The following is a 16,044-nucleotide window of genomic DNA, read 5'->3' as shown; positions in this document are numbered from 1 at the left end:
CGTCATAGCGGGATCGCGAGCGCGCACCTCTCGCGAGCACTCATAGTACCTCGCTCCTCCCGGTGTAGCCCGAGGAGGTTGAAGGTACAGGAGAGGCAGACCTGACGCTCCCCCCTAGCTCGCTGGCAGGACCAGCGTGCTTGGAGGGCTGCTGCTGATCGTCAACCCGCTGGTGGCGATCGAGCAGCAGGCCTAGCCTTGCCGCTCGCCTGGGGCGAGAGGCTCGGCTGAGAACGTCGACACTGATCTCTAGCATCAGGCGAGCTGTTGCTGGTTACCGTCTCCGCCCGGTCCCGATGGGAGCGGCATCAGGTGACCTGCTAGGCTCGCTGTCGCGGTGAGAGACCGGCGAGCGTCCCTCTCGGCGCGTCGAGCCGCTGGTACCAGCCGTGGCTGGTACCGACGGGCCGCGGGGACCCCTTCCTCGCCTCAACCCGTGGCTGGTCAGCGACCGTCACGTCAACCCGAGCAGCCAGCTGGTCGCTGCGAGAGCGTCCACTGGCCTGGCGAGAGTTGTCTGCACGACACTCGCCAGTCTTCTGCTCCGCGCTTCAGTCTTGGCGGCGAGCGAGCTCGGGTGTCAAGACTTTGGCTGGACGGTCTCCCGCGGGAGACCGTCCACTCGGTACTTCTCGCTAACGAGAAGCCGAGGCGGATCCTGGTTTAGCGGCAGAACCGCTAGAACCAGGCGAGGAAGTGCCAGCCGAAGCTGGTACTCCTCTGGTCCCCGTCTTCTTCTCCTTGGTAGAAGAAAAGACGGGCCCTGTTCCCGAGGGAGCAGGACAGGCCAGCAGAAGAGCTCCCCGAATCAGCCGGAGCAAGACGGGCCCTTAGAAGGTCCCGAAGGAGCCTTCTTAGGGGGGAAAACCCGGGTTACCAGCTGGTCGCTGCAAGAGCGGCCGCTGGCCTGGCAAGAGTTCACCTGAGCGTCATCTCACCAGCCTTCTGCTCCGTGCCGCGTCTTGGCGCCAAGCGAACTCTGGCGCCGAAACTTGGCTGCACGGTCTCCCGAGGGAGAACGTACACTCGGGATCTCTCGCGAACGAGAGACCGAGCCGGAACCTGGCGTAGCGGCATCGCCGCTAGCACCAGGCGAGGAAGTACCAGAGCTAACCGATACTCCTCTGGTCCCCGTCTATCTCTTCCTTACGGAAGGGGAGACGGGCCCCGCTCCCGAAGGAGCAGGAGGACCAGCAGAAGGACCCCCCCGTCCCACCGGGGTGGGACGGGCCCTTAGAAGTTCCCGAAGGAGACTTCTTAGGGGGGAAGGCAGCCTTCTTCTTCTTCGGCTTATGGGCCCTTAGAAGTCGAAGGGGAAGAGGCAGCAGCAGACGATGAAGACGAAGATGACAGCCTCTTCTCTTCTCCTCTTCCTCGTCAGCTCACGCAGGACAGTCGTCAGGTCCTCCATCCAGGCCGGAGCCGGGGCTATTGCCGAAGAAACAACACGGCCCGACTGCACCTGTCCGGAAGGACCTGGGACTGGGGAAGACACACCATGGGCAGGACCAGCATGGACAGGCTCAGGAACCAGGAGCGACAGGAACAGCAACCAGCTCAGGAGCGGCAGGAACAGCGGCAGCGGTAGACCCAGAAGGGACAGCCAGACAACAGCGGAATCACATCAGCGGCAGGTACGGCAGGCCCAGCGATCGCCTCATAGAATCATCGGCAGCCAGCGGAACCTGGGTACTGGCGGGCCGGTCCCAGGGCGAGCTGCTGGAACAGCGGAAGTCTGGGGCAGGCAACACGAAGAAAACAGGCGGCGGCGGCAAACACCCCCTCGGTACGGCGGCGGCCCTAGTAGCGGCAGACGGCGTCATCGACACAGCATGGGGAGTGTAGACCAGGAGGGGGGGTGGGGGGGGAGCAGCATAAGCGGCCGTGGTAGTAGTGGAGACCGCCCCAGACCTCGCTAGACGCTGCAGCAGCCCGTGGATGCTAGGCACGCCCTGCCGCCGCGGTGGTCCATACCTGTCCAAGGTCGTCTCCCACGGATGTAGCACCTGCCGGTAACAATAGATAGATTAGTAAGAGGGGTTCCCTCACGCACGGGGGGAAGGCATGCCCCACCCCGAACGCAAGAAGACCCCAAATACAAAATACAACGAAGAAGCTGAGCGGGGGGCAGGAAGGAAGACGAAGAATCGGATACCAAGGGAGTCGCGGGAGAGCTTCCGACGACTTCCTGGCAGACCTTCGCTTCCCCTACCCCCGCACAGCAGTGAAAAGTAATATGAAAATGAAACAGAAATACTGCCCTTGCGATTCACTTCATAGAACTTAAAGGGGAAAAGATCAATTCCGGGTAAGAACGGAAACTTGATCCAAATAATATGATGCTATCATAAAAAATATATATGAAAATGAAACAGAATACTGCACTTGCGATTTCACTTTCACATAAAATAATCGTAAGGATCAATTCCCGGGTAAGAACGAAAATTGATCCAAATTAAATTTCATGCAAATAAATAATGAAAATGAAAAGAATATTGCAATTGCGAATCCACTTTCATTGCATTCTATATACAAAATAAAAGGCTCGTGTCGAGCGCAATCCACGCTCGGTAACGAACGCACAGGCAAAAATATAATGAAAAGAGTACTTACATTTTCAATTACACACTTCCGCCACCCAAAATACATGACTCGGCGCGAGCGCGCCCGCCCTCGGCACCGAGACATAATTCAAGGGTTCAATTCATGAAAAGAGAGGAAATCGCCGCATCTACGGCGATAGCTCCATGTTGGTTCATAATTAAGTAATGAAAATGAAAACAGTGTACTTACAGTTTCATTTTTCAAGTCAAACAAACCATTAGTAGAAAACACAATATAAACAAAGCATAGACGACGATGAGCGGGCAGAGAGCGATGACGAACACGTCCTTCACACCCGCGGCCGAAACAAAGCAAAAGTGGTTTGTTTACCTCCCAGCTCGCGCGGCGCGCGACTGTCGGACAAGCAGTTAACTACCGTTCTCCTGTTCGAAGCTTAAAGGACCGATGGTTTGTATTACGTATCGGAACAATAGCTATTTTTTGTAGTTTAGGAAGCAATGGAATTTGAATAAATGTTTAAAAATAAATAATAAAAATCGGCCTGTTTTTTTTCAGGTTCTGTTTATTTTATGAAAAAAAAAATTCCAAATAAGTTATTTATTAAAAAAAAAACCACAGGTTGCAGCCCTACTGGCACCCTTGACCAATCTCACAGAGACAGAGCCTCCATCAGGTAAGCAAAGCGGTTGTCAACCTGTCTTGACAACGTACTCACATGCTGTGCAGCGTGGACTTGCTCACTTGAATATGGGCAAAAACTCTCTACAATCATGTCACAACCCTCCTACAAGCTGAAACTTCTACAGGAAAGGCGGGAGGATAGAGGGCTTCCTCTTACATGGGCTGTCACTTTCACAAGCCCCTGAAAAGGAGGAAGGAAGAATGAACGAACACCTGCACAGACAGTTCTCGCATGCTCACGCTCACACTAGCTTTACTGGCAAGAGATCCCTAATCAATGGAACAGGCACCATGGGCTGTCTAACTGGTCTGGCTAGCCAGGCTGGTACTGGTACCCCTGGGTTCCAGGGAACCCTCAGTTGGTCACACCATGCCAAAAGCAATGGTTGCAGAGATGCTCGCAGCACTACTAACATGAGTCCTGTCGGTTCTATCCACAGAAGAGGACCGACCCCTGCAGGGAAAGTAGGACATAGCAGCCTTCCTCTCCTTCCACCCAAAGATTTTGTAAAAGGTAGGAGAGGAGGAGGTAGAAATACTCCAGGATACCCATCACTACCGAGAAACCCAATCCATCAATAGCAGATGAGCTGCATAACCAAGTGGCATGTGTCCCTCTCTATGCACCCCAAAAGAGTCATAAAGATGGGCTGGAGAAACCAGCAGCTCACTGGATACCTGCCAACCAGCTCCTGTCCCCCACCAAAACTCGATTCAAGAGCAAAAATTCAGGAATCTTACAGGCCTCATGAACAAGTTGCACGAACCCTTTTCCGTGCAATCCCATAATCATTATTATATTAAAGCCTAGTTTAAGCAGACCACTGAGCTGACTCTCAGCCCTCATAGGGCTGGCCCAAAGGATTAGAATAAAATGCCAGGTCTATCCCTGAGGCCAATAATTGAGGCCAAATAGGTCATTCGGTATGAAGCTGAATAATTAAAATTAAAAACGGCACAAAGGCATATGCTTTCATACTGGAACACACACAATAAATACATTTACTCATGCTTCCATATACACAGAATAAGTTGATTAGAAGGATAGGGATTTACTGTCTACTATTGCAAAAGAATGAAAAAGAAGGCACCACTTGAGGATTACCTCATCTAAGGCAATGAAAGTCTTGCAGTCCTTTCAAATGGCCAAGTCTGATATACCTAAAGGTAAAACTATTAGTGAGTCATTAGAACAACAACACAGATGCTACAAACACTACCACATTTCCAATGAAAACAGGCATTCATCCCAGCAAGGATAACTGATTGGAATTCCTTGCAAGCATCCCTATTTGACCAATGGATTTGAATCATAACAACACAATCAAAACCAAATAAGGAAAAGTTATATTCAAGTGTAGTCATCAAAAAGTTTGACCAGCAAAGTTGGGAAGAGCCCTAGAGACATCTGAACTCCACAGCAGCTGGAACAAAGTGGAGTGCTGACCAAAGGTGGGCACAGTGTTCCCTACCTGTCAGTAATTAACTACCTCATCAATGTTTGAAATGTCATTTCCAATTTGTCCTTGAAGCTAAATCCTTATAACATAGCAAAGGGTTATATCTGTGTAGGAACCATTTAATGACTATTTATTTCCATAATAGCCATAAGCTTACAAATCGACCTGTTACCTTGAAAAGCGGGTGATGGCTTCTGCAAGTCCTATGTTTCGAACTTGTGTGTCAATATTTTGAGAAATGGGATGATAAAACAATATTTTTTCATGTTCCTGCAAAGTAAATAAATAAATAAATAAATAAATAAGTAAATGGAATCTAAAATATCGACAATTTTAAAAGTAATATGATAGTTTTTTATAAGAAAAGGTTTTATATATACTTACCAAGTAATTACATACATATTAATTTCACTTGTCCGGCAGTTAAAATTTTGAAACTAACAGGTCATGCTAGAATGTTTTGGGGGTAGGCGACTCATGCCAGCCCACTTTTGTGGGGGAAAAAAAGAGAGGTATATTGTAGCAAAGGGCTTCAATTTGTTTATGCCCTTATGTTCATGAGACGGAGGGAGGAGTCTGATCATGAAAAATGACAATTTGTTCAAAAATGACAATTTGTCGAAAATTGCATTTTCCTAACTATACAAACCTGAGGTCCTTTAACAATAGGAAGTAGCTAGCGGCAGCTGGAACGGTCGTAAGCTTCGAACAAGGGGAGAACGGTAGTTAACTGCTTGTCCGATCGTCGCGCGCCGCGCGACTGGGAGGTAAACAAATCACTTTTGCTTTTGGCCCATGCAAAATACGCAGAGTGAGGGGTGGCATGAGGAGGGACTTTATGTTAAAGGACCTCAGGTTTTGTATAGTTAGGAAAAATGCAATTTTTCGACAAATTGTCATTTGTTCCGATACGTAATACAAACCCTCGGTCCTTTAACAATAGGAAGACTCACTTCTTGGTGGGAGGAATCTGAGTCTTTTTGATGAACAGACTGGTGTTCGTCCATCCCTGGAATGCCTCCCTGGTCGTAAGAGCGAGGAGGGATCCAAGCCTCTGTCCGATTGATCGGGGTGTGCACCGCAGGATCAATGGTCAGACCTCTGGGCCGAGTACTAAGAGAGAGGCAAGCGTATCTCTTCGTACCAGCAATCAAGAACTTGTTCCTGTTTGCAAGAGGCAACATAAAGTATGGGTTGTCTCAAGCTGGCATCCACTTCCTCCCCCTTGTTGGAGGAAGTGGTGGATATACGCTCCTATCCCTAGTGAAAGGGATAGGATGGGGCTCTGTTGAGTAGCTCACCTGCATCTTGTCCTTATCCAGCAGGGTGACGACCGTGTCCCTCTAACCACAGGTAGAGGGGAAGAAAAAGATGGGAAGAGGAGCCAGTCACACTCTCATTCACCATCCATTCTTACGGTCACACCAGGACTCGATGCTGTTCAGCTGCGCAGGGTCTGGGTTCGCTACACAACGTGTTGAGCAGCCACCACGGGTCCCAAGGAAAAAGATCCAAGGACCTGTGGGCAATATCCCGAAGGTAGAAGGAAGGGCATGTGGTCTGGTTGGACCCAGACCCCTGCCTTCAGTACCTGCGCCAAGGAGAAGTTCTTGTGGACAAGGCAGCATCTCTTCGCATCGAAGGCGGTGAAGTCCATTAGGGAGGGATTGTGAACGACTCGAACCAATCGTCAGGGACCGAAGGGTTTGAGTCTTCGCTACGAAATTCGGTACGAAATCGAGCGTCACGGATCCCCATCCCCTGGGTGCCTGACTTCGCAGGAGAAGTCATGCAGTTCCTCAGAGGAAAAAGAAGGAAATAGTCGCATGACCTATCCCTCTTCTCTACTTCGGTGATGTCCAGTACCCATACTGGTCTGTCCGTTAGCAACGAAGTCTCTCGCATCCTCCTATCCCCATGCAGCGAAGTTCTCGGTAGTAGATAGGACACCGACATCTCCATGGTGGGTGTCAATGGTATGGGTACTGGTGACAAGCTATTAAAACGAAGTAATGGTTTCTGTGTAACAACCGAACTAAGTCAACAGCGTAATTCGTAACTGACTCGGGCGCTCTGACAGCTGCCGACTGACTGCGTTCGGTAGGAGGCAAGTTGTCAAAGCATCCGAGTAAGTCACGTGACCTTCGCCTTTAAAGGGTTATGCCGAGAGACCAAACAAATGATGTATTTGTTTGTCACCAATGCCGGACAGCGAGGTGATGATTCTCTTAAGGCATGTACCCAACAGGCGAAAGTCAATTACCTTCTAGAGACCGAGGTCCCTGAAGGTAAAACATCTCATGTTTGTTGAATCTCAGCTGAGGAGAAACAACACTATGTATCATTGAAGACGAAGGTAGATATTGAATGCAACCTACGTCTTCACATATGAATCGAGAGAAGGATCTCAAGATTCATAACCTGTGCTTACAAATGACTGAAAACGCTAACCGCTATTTCATTGCTGTCCGGTGAGAAGTCGTAGTTGCAATGAAAGCGGGGCGTTCTTCGGTAATGAAAACACAGGTGAAAGCCGCCTGAAGAACTGCTTCTCATGGGCTGAACATTTGGAGGTAGAGCTGTCAGGTCGGAGAGTAGGCGATGTCTTCTGACACATCTTGTAATTCGGGTTGAACAATGAACAATTGTACACCTACGAATACGAGATATTTTGAAGACAAACTCAGATGTCTGCAAAATCATTCGCATTATCGCAGTGCGATGCGATGCAGCGGGAGACTTGTACAGACTTCTGTTACACGTGCGGTAAACAGAAAGATGAAAGAGTCCAAGAGATATCTCTGTTGAAAATTCTCGCAATGTCGAGGCGATGGATCTAGCGTCACCGCAGTAGATGGTCCTTCATTATTGCGAGAATCCCCGTTAATCAGAGACCTAAGTCCATGATTGTTAGGCAGAGATACGGTTCGGTAGTCAATCAAGCAGGAGAGAGAGACATACATGACCGTGAATCTCGGAGGCCCAGCTGATACTGAGCTGCTATGAGGCAGTTTCAATACGCATGGTTGAGCCTGCTGACTCGTCATCCTGAGTTGCCAGGTAATCCATTATTCCACGAAGGAATGCGTTCGGCTAGAACTACCGAGCATAAAAGATATGCTCGGGCAATTATATTTAGGCGAAACGAATTTCGGTAAATATAAAAGTTGAAATGGTGTTGTCGTGACAAAACCATAAGTATATAAAATTGAAACTGAAAACTCCTGGGAGGTTGCAGGCAACCCCGAGTTGCAGTTCAATTAGAATACTTCTCGTCTAAGTCGCAATTCGTAGAATAACTAGGATATGCGCCTACCCCTCGGACAACTCAACTGCTTAGCAGAATCATGTCGCGAGGTTAATATACGTAGTATATTTGTAGGATTCTGAACAACGATCTCCATCTAAATTCTTTCCTTCAAGAAAACAAAATAAGGATTGGAGATCGACCACCTTCGTTCTCTATTAAAGAGAGTGAAGGAGAAGTCTTCCTCGAAGGAAAGCTTCAATGGTGAACAGAATACTAAGACGATAGTTCAAGCCAAACTGGATATTCCCGTCCGATCTCCTCTATTCCAGGTTGGTCGCCTACTGTGAGATGGTTTCTTCAGCAGCAGTCTTCTTCACAATGCTAGAAAATTCCAGGAATTCGAGCATAGGCGAGGTTCCCGATTATCGTGTAACGTATCGGGATTCTCGTCTCGCTCACTTTGGACCGTGGTCTCGCGTAAGTGTTTGAAGATCGTAAAAAACTCGAACACTCTGAATGCGCTAGAAATTCCGTAGAATTCTAAGCAGTCTGCGAAACCCCCCCCCGAATTCGTCAAACGATATCGGCTGGTGGTCCTCTCGATTCCCGTAGAAATCGAGAATGGAGCAGGATTCCTCCTCAACGACCGGGGCTTACGTCAGGTAGGACCCGAAGGTCCCCCCGGTAGCGCAGTCCCGAACGTGGGATCCTACAAAGAAATCTCTGTAGGATCCTTCCCCCCTTTCCCATCGTAGCCGTAAGAAGAGAGGGAATGGGGAAAGGAATTGGATACTCGCTCGCCTTCCCAGTGGAACTAGCAGTTGGAGAAGAGTAGGAGCAGCCATCGCCTTGCGGCGATGGCCTCTCAGAGTCTGGGAAAACGTATCGTCAGGAGAAAACGTTTTCCCGCGGAGGGTTACGAACTCTCACTGTAGGTAAGGGTCTGCCGCCACTGTGAACGTCGTCTGGGTGGGGCTGATCGACACCTGACAGGAGAGAGCCGAACCGTCCTCCGACTCATTCCCGTCCTCGTCGAGGTCGAAACCTCTCAGGAGGACCGAAGGAGTATTTAAATACGGTGTCCGAAGACACGTAGAAAAACGCCGCTGTCGCAGTAGAGGAGGTGGAAGTAGCTTGATCGACCGGCCAGAACTGAGAGAGCCTTCTTGTCCGGAGACGAGAGACACTGGTTCGAGACAGAATCGGCAAGCTCCGATCGCGGCAGACCCACCGTCGGTTTGGGTTCCCTCTCGGGCCCCAAAACGACTCGAGCAGAGACGTGGGCTCTGCTGGTGGGAGCGGCATCCTTCCGCAGGGTCATTATGCTGACGAATCAGCTTAATGACTTCTGCAAATTCCTCTGTATCTCGGGAGTAACCACGTCTTGCGGAGTAGGACCGTCCAGTCCCTCCAACAAGAATAGATCCCTAGATACTCCTCCTTCAGAAGGAGGAAGAGCGGCAGACCCCTGACGGTCGCCTCCAGCTAATTGCGCGTATGTCCTGGTCGGTCCTAGAACCGTGCCTGGTCCATACGGCGTCATAGCGGGGTCGCGAGCGGCGCACCTCTCGCGATCACTCATAGGTACCTCGCTCCTCCCGGCGTAGCCCGAGGAGGTTGAAGGTACAGAGAGGCGACCTGACGCTCCCCCCCCTAGCTCGCTGGCAGGACCAGCGTGCTTGGAGGGCTGCTGCTGATCGTCAACCCGCGGTGGCGATCGAGCAGCATGCCTAGCCTTGCCGCTCGCCTGAGGCGAGAGGCTTGGCTGAGAACGTCGACGCTGATCTCTAGCGTCAGACGAGCTGTTGCTGGTTACCGTACTCCGCCCGGTCCCGATGGGAGCGGCGCCAGGTGACCTGCTAGGCTCGCTGTCACGGTGAGACCGGCGAGCGTCCTCTCGGCGCGTCGAGCCGCTGGTACCAGCCGTGGCTGGTACCGACGGCCGCGGGGACCCCTTCCTCGCCTCAACCCGTTATGGGAGAGGCAGACCTGACGCTCCCCTCTCGCTCGCTGGCAGGACCAGCGTGCGTGGAGGGCTGCTGCTGATCGTCAACCCGCGGTGACGGTCGAGCAGCAGGCCTAGCCTTACCGCTCGCCTGGGGCGATTGGCTCGGCTGAGAACGTCGAGACCGATCTCTACGTCGGCGAGCTGCCGCTGGTCCGTCTCCGCCCGTCCCAATCGGGAGCGGCGGACGGGTGACCTGCTAGCTCTGTACGCGTCGAGACCGCCACCGTCTCGGCCCGTCACGGGGGGGGCGGGACTGTAGGCTGTAGCGGTCGAGACCCGGCCCGGTCCTCTCGGCGTCACGTTAGCCCGAGCAGCCAGTTGATCGCTGCGAGAGCGTCCACTGGCCTGGCGAGAGTTGTGTGCACGACTCTCGCCAGTCTTCTGCTCCGCGCCGCTGTCTTGACGGCGAGCGAGCTCGGGCGTCAAAACTTTGGCTGGACGGTCTTCTTGGAAGAGCGTCCACATCGGTGCTTCTCGCGAACGAGAAGCGGCCGAGACGGGAACCTGGTTTAGCGGCAGACCCGCTAGCACCAGGTGAGGACGCACCAGCCGAGGCTGGTGCCCTCTGGTCCCCGTCGACTTCTTCTTTGCAGAAGAGCGACGGGCCCCGTTCCCGAAGGAACAGGAGGACCAGCAGAAGAGCTCCCCAGCTCGCCTGAGCGAGCCGGGCCCTTAGAAGATCCCGAAGGAGTCTTCTTAGGGGGGAAGGAGGCAACCCTTCTTCTTCTTCGGCTGTTTGGCCTTAGAAGTCGAAGGGGAAGGAGAGGCAGCGGACGACGAAGAAGACGACGAAGACGACGACGACACCTTCTTCCTCTTCTTCTTCTTCTTCGCAGGCTCCGCAGGACAGGCGTCAGGTCTTCCATCCAGGAGGGAGCCGGGGCAGTTGCCGAAGCAACAGGGCCCGACTGCACCTGTCCGGAAAGACCTGAGACTGTGACAGCATCACAACAGCAGGAACAACAGGAACAGGTCCAGGAACAGCAGGAACATCTGAAAGTGAATGAGCAGCAGGCACCTGATCTGAAAGGGAATGAGCGGCTGGGACAGCAAACAGGTACGGCAGGCACGGCAGATACCACAGGAGAGACAGGCGTCCTGTCGGCCGCTACCGTCATCCTCGGCACTGGCGGCAGGTCCAGGGGGGTACTCTTTGGGCAGCGGCAGTCCGGGGTCGGCAATACAAAGAACCCAGGTGGCGGTGGCACCGTCCTGATTGGCACGGCAGGAATTGGTTCTGGATTGCAGCCGTGGGTGTTACCGACATGACATGTGGTGTGTACACCAGGTGCGGTGACATCTCATATGCTGGTGTCGAGATTGTGGTTGTTGTAGTGGTTACCGTATCATGAGTGACCACTGCCGACCCCGCCAACCGCTGAATCAACCCCTGCAGTCCCAGCGACTCCCACACCTGTTCCAGGTCGTCCTCGCTGATGGCAACCTGCGGAAGCAACAGTCGGGTTAGTTAGAGGGGCTTCCTCGCGCCTGGGGGGAGAGAACCCCACCCAGAGCGGACGGAAGACCCCGAGTACAACTGGACGTCCGTTACCAAAGGAGTCACTGGACTTTCGATGACTTCTTGTGTCCTCGTACAGCACCCACTGCGCCTCTGACGAATGCATACACGTTACACAGGGTCGTTGCGGGAGCACTCTCGCCCCCGACAACGAGTACAACCTCGTGAGGATCTACATCTACTCCAAGGTCGTCTCCCACGGATGTAGCACCTGCGGTATAGATAGATTAGTAGAGGGGTTCCCTCACGCCCGGGGGGAAGACATGCCCCATTCCGAACGCAAGGAGACCCCAAATACAAAATACAATGAAGAAGCTGAGCGGGGGGCAGGAAGGAAGACGAAGAATCGGCTACCAGGGGAGTCGCGGAGCTTTCCGACGACTTCCTGGCAGACCTTCGCTTCCCCCACCCCGCACAGCAGTGGCAAAGTAATATGAAAATGAAACAGAATACTGCCCTTGCGATTCACTTCATAGAACTTAAAGGAGAAAAGATCAATTCCCGGGTAAGAACGGAAACTTGATCCAATAATATGATGCTATCATAAATATATATGAAAATGAAACAGAATACTGCACTTGCGATTTCATTTCACATAAAAATCGTAAGGATCAATTCCCGGGTAAGAACGAAAATTGATCCAGATAAAATTCTCCAGATTAAATCATGCAATCAATAAAAGAAAATGAAAAGAATATGCAATTGCGAATCCACTTTCATTGCATTCTATTATACAAACTTAAAAGTTCGTGCCGAGCGCAATCACACTCTCGGTAACGAACGCACAGGGCAAAAATATAATGAAAAAAGTACTTATTTTTCATTTTTCAATTACACCCTTCGCCCAAATACATGACTCGGCGCGAGCGTGCCCGTCCTCGGCACCGGAGACATAATTCAAGGGTTCATAATTAAGTAATGAAATGAAAACAGTGTACTTACAGTTTCATTTTCAAGTCAAACAAACCATTAGTAGAAACACAATATAAACAAAGCATACGACGATGAAGCGGGCAGAGCGATGACGAACACTCCTTCACACCCGCGGCCGAAAGCAAAAGTGATTTGTTTACCTCCCAGTCGCGCGGCGCGCGACGATCGGACAAGCAGTTAACTACCGTTCTCCCCTTGTTCGAAGCTTACGACCGTTCCAGCTGCCGCTAGCTACTTCCTATTGTTAAAGGACCGAGGGTTTTGTATTACGTATCGGAACAATGCATTTTTCCTAACTATACAAAACCCTGAGGTCCTTTTACAATAGGAAGGTTACTAGCGGCAGCTGGATAGGTCGTAAGCTTTTGAACAAGGGGTTCGGTAGTTAACTGCTTGTCCGACAGTGCGCACGCCGCGCGACTGGGAGGTGAAGAATCACTTTTGCTTTAGGCCCAAGCAAAACTGCAGAGTGAGGGGTGGCATGAGGTGGGGCTATGTGTGAAAAGGACCTCAGGTTTGTATAGTTAGGAAAAATGCAATTTTGGACAAATTGTCATTTGTTCCGACACGAGATACAAACTTTTCGGTCCGTTTACAATAGGAAGACTCACTTCTTGGTGGGAGGAATCTGAGTCTTTGTGAACAGACTGGTGGTTCGCCCAACCTTAGAATGCCTCACCCTGGCTCATACAAGAGCGAGGGAGGGATCCGAGGGCTCTGTCCGATTGATCGGGGTGTGCACCGCAGGATCAAATGGTCAGACCTCTGGACCAAGTACTAAGAGAGAGGCAAGCGTATCTCTTTTGTACCAGCAAGCAAGAACAAGTTCCTGTTTGCAAGAGGCAACATAAAGTTATGGGTTTGTCTCTTGGTTGGCATCCACTTCCCCTCCCTTGTAGGAGGAAGTGGTGGATATTCGCTCCCACCCCACCCTAGTGAAAAGGGATAGGATGGGGCTCTGTCGAGAGCTCACCTGCATCTCGTCCTTATCCAGCAAGGTGACGACCGTATCCCTCTACCCACAGGTAGAGGGGGAGAAAAAGATGGGAAGAGGAGCCAGTCACTCTCTCATTCACTCATCCATTCTTACAGTCACACCAGGACTCGATGCTGTTCAGCCTGCGAGGGTCTGGGTTAGCTACACAACGTGTTGAGCAGCCACCACGGGTCCCAAGGAAAACGATCCAAGGACCTGTGGGCAATATCCCGAAGGTAGGAGGAGGTGCAAGTGGTCTGGTTGTACCAGACCCCTGCCTTCAGTACCTGCGGCCACGGAGAAGTTCTTGTGGAACTCGAGGGAGTGTACTTCTTCTAGGTCATCCTGGTGCTGACGAAGAGGCTCCAACACTCAGCCTGGGATGTCGAGTTTCTTCAGATAGCGCCGTCGCGCCTTCACTGGACAAAGCAGCATCTCCTTCGCATCGAGGCGGTGAAGTCCATTAGGGAGGGGATTGTGAAGGACTCTAACCGATCATCAGGGACCGAAGGGTTCTGAGTCTTCGCTACGAAGTTCAGTTACGAAATCGAGCGTCACGGATCCCCATCCCTGGATGCTTGACTTGCAGAAAAGTCATGCAGTTACCTCAGAGGAAAAGAAGGGAAATGGTCGCATGACCTAACCCTCCTTCTCGACTTCGGTGATGTCCAGTACCCATACTGGTCTATCCGTCTGCACCGAAGTCTCGCATTCTCCTATCCCCATGCAGTGAAGTTCTTCTTGTCGGTAGTGGATAGGACACCGACACTCCATGGTGGGTGTCGATGGTATGAGTACTGGGACAAGCCGTTAGGACGAAGAAAAGATTGATCTGGAACAACCGAACTAAGTCCACAGCAAAGTTCGTAACTGACTCGGGCACTCTGACAGCTGCCGACTGACTGCGTTCGGTAGGAGGCAAGTTGTCCAAGCATCCAAGCAAGTCACGTGACCTTCGCCCTAAAAGGGTTATGCCAAGAGACTAAACAAATTCATTTGTTCGTCACCGATTGCCAGACGGCGAGGTGATGATTCTCTTAAGGCATGTGCCCAACAGGCGAAAGTCAATTGCCTTCTAGAGACCGAGGTCCCTGATGGCAAGACATCTCATAGTATAGTTGATTCTCAGCTAAGGAGAAACAACAATGTGTGTCGTTGAAGACGAAGGTGTACAGAAAATGCAACCTACGTCTTCACAGCTGAACCGAGAGAAGGATTCTCAAGATTCTGAACCTGTGTTTTACAAAGAATGAGAATGCTAACCGCTATTTCATTGCTGTCCGGTGAGTGTCGTAGTTGCAATGAAAGCGGAGCGCTTTTCAGTAATGAAGAGACAGCGAATTACTGCCTGAAGAACTGCTTCTCATGGGCTGAACATTTGAAAGTAAAGCTGTCAGGTCGGACAGTAGGCGATGTCTTCTGACACATCTGTTAATTCGGGGTGAACAATGAACAATTGCACACCTACGAATACGAGATATTTTGAAGACAAACTCAGATGTCTGCAAAAATCATTCGCATTATCACAGTGCGGATGCAGCGGGTAGACTAGTACAGACTTTCTGTTACCGTGCGGTAAACAGAAAGATGAAAGAGTCCAAGAGATATTTCTGTTGAAAATTCTCGCAATGTCGAAGGCGATGAAATCGAGCATCACAGCAGTAGATGGTCCTTCATGTTTGCGAGAATCCCCGTTAATCAGAGACCTAAGTCATGATTGTTGGGCAGGAGATACGGTTCAGTAGTCAATCAAAGCAGGGGACGAGAGAGACATAACTGACCGTGCATCTCGGAGACCCAGCTGATACTGAGCTGCTATCAGGGCAGTTCAATACGCAGTAGCTCTCGCTGACTCGTCATCCTGAGTTGCCAGGTAATCCATTCCACGAAGGAATGCGTTCGGCTAGAACCATCGAGCATAAAAATACGATCGAGCAATTATATTTAAATGAAACGGATTTCGGTAAATACAAAAGATTTGGTGTTGTCGTGACAATACCAAGTAACTAAAATCGAAAACTGGTAACTGCTGGGAGGTTGCAGGCAGCCCCGAGTTTGTAGTTCAATTAAGATACAATTCGTCTCTGTCACAATCCGTAGAGTTAAACTACGGTATGCGCCTAACCCCCGGACAATTCAACTGCTTAACAGAATCGTGCCGCAAGGGTAATATACGTAGTATATTTGTAGGTTCTGTACAACGACCTCCATCCTAAATTCTTTTCCCCTCAAGGAATGAGAATAAGGATTGGAGATCGACCGCCTTCGTTCTCTAGTCAAGAGAGTGAAAGAGAAGTCTTCCTCGAAGGGAAAAGGCTTCCAATGGTGAAACAAGGAATAACCGAAGACGATAGTTCAAACCAAACTGGATGTTCCCGTCCGTTCTTCTCTATTCCAGGTTGGTCGCCTACGGTGAGATACTCTTCTTTTAGCAGCAGTCTTCTTCCAAATGCTAGAAAGAAATTACAGGAATTCGAGCATAAGGCGAGGTTCCGGATTATCGTGTAACAATTATCGGGGATTCTCGTCTCGCTCACTTTGGACCGTGGTCTCGCCTAAGTGTTTGGAGATTGTAAAAAAATCGAACACTCTGAGTACGCTAGAAATTCCGTAGAAATTCTAAGCACTCTGCGAAACCCCCACCGAATTCGT

The 16,044-nt window shown here is 50.7% G+C and overlaps 1 long non-coding RNA gene across 1 annotated transcript in view; it reads right to left on the bottom strand.

Moving 5' to 3' along the window:
* The window catches only part of LOC135213196 (uncharacterized), a 93,954-nt gene that overhangs the window by 53,791 nt on the left and 24,119 nt on the right, over nt 1-16,044 (bottom strand). Inside the window, exon 2 of the long non-coding RNA XR_010314093.1 lies at nt 4,879-4,976. This is a non-coding gene — a long non-coding RNA (uncharacterized LOC135213196). The remainder of the gene's footprint in view (nt 1-4,878; nt 4,977-16,044) is intronic.

Source organism: Macrobrachium nipponense, chromosome 42 (assembly GCF_015104395.2).
Source record: "Macrobrachium nipponense isolate FS-2020 chromosome 42, ASM1510439v2, whole genome shotgun sequence".
Taxonomy (NCBI): Eukaryota; Metazoa; Arthropoda; class Malacostraca; order Decapoda; family Palaemonidae; genus Macrobrachium; species Macrobrachium nipponense.
The sequence above is the reverse complement of the archived record's forward strand: the minus strand, read 5'-3'. Positions and strand labels throughout refer to the sequence as shown.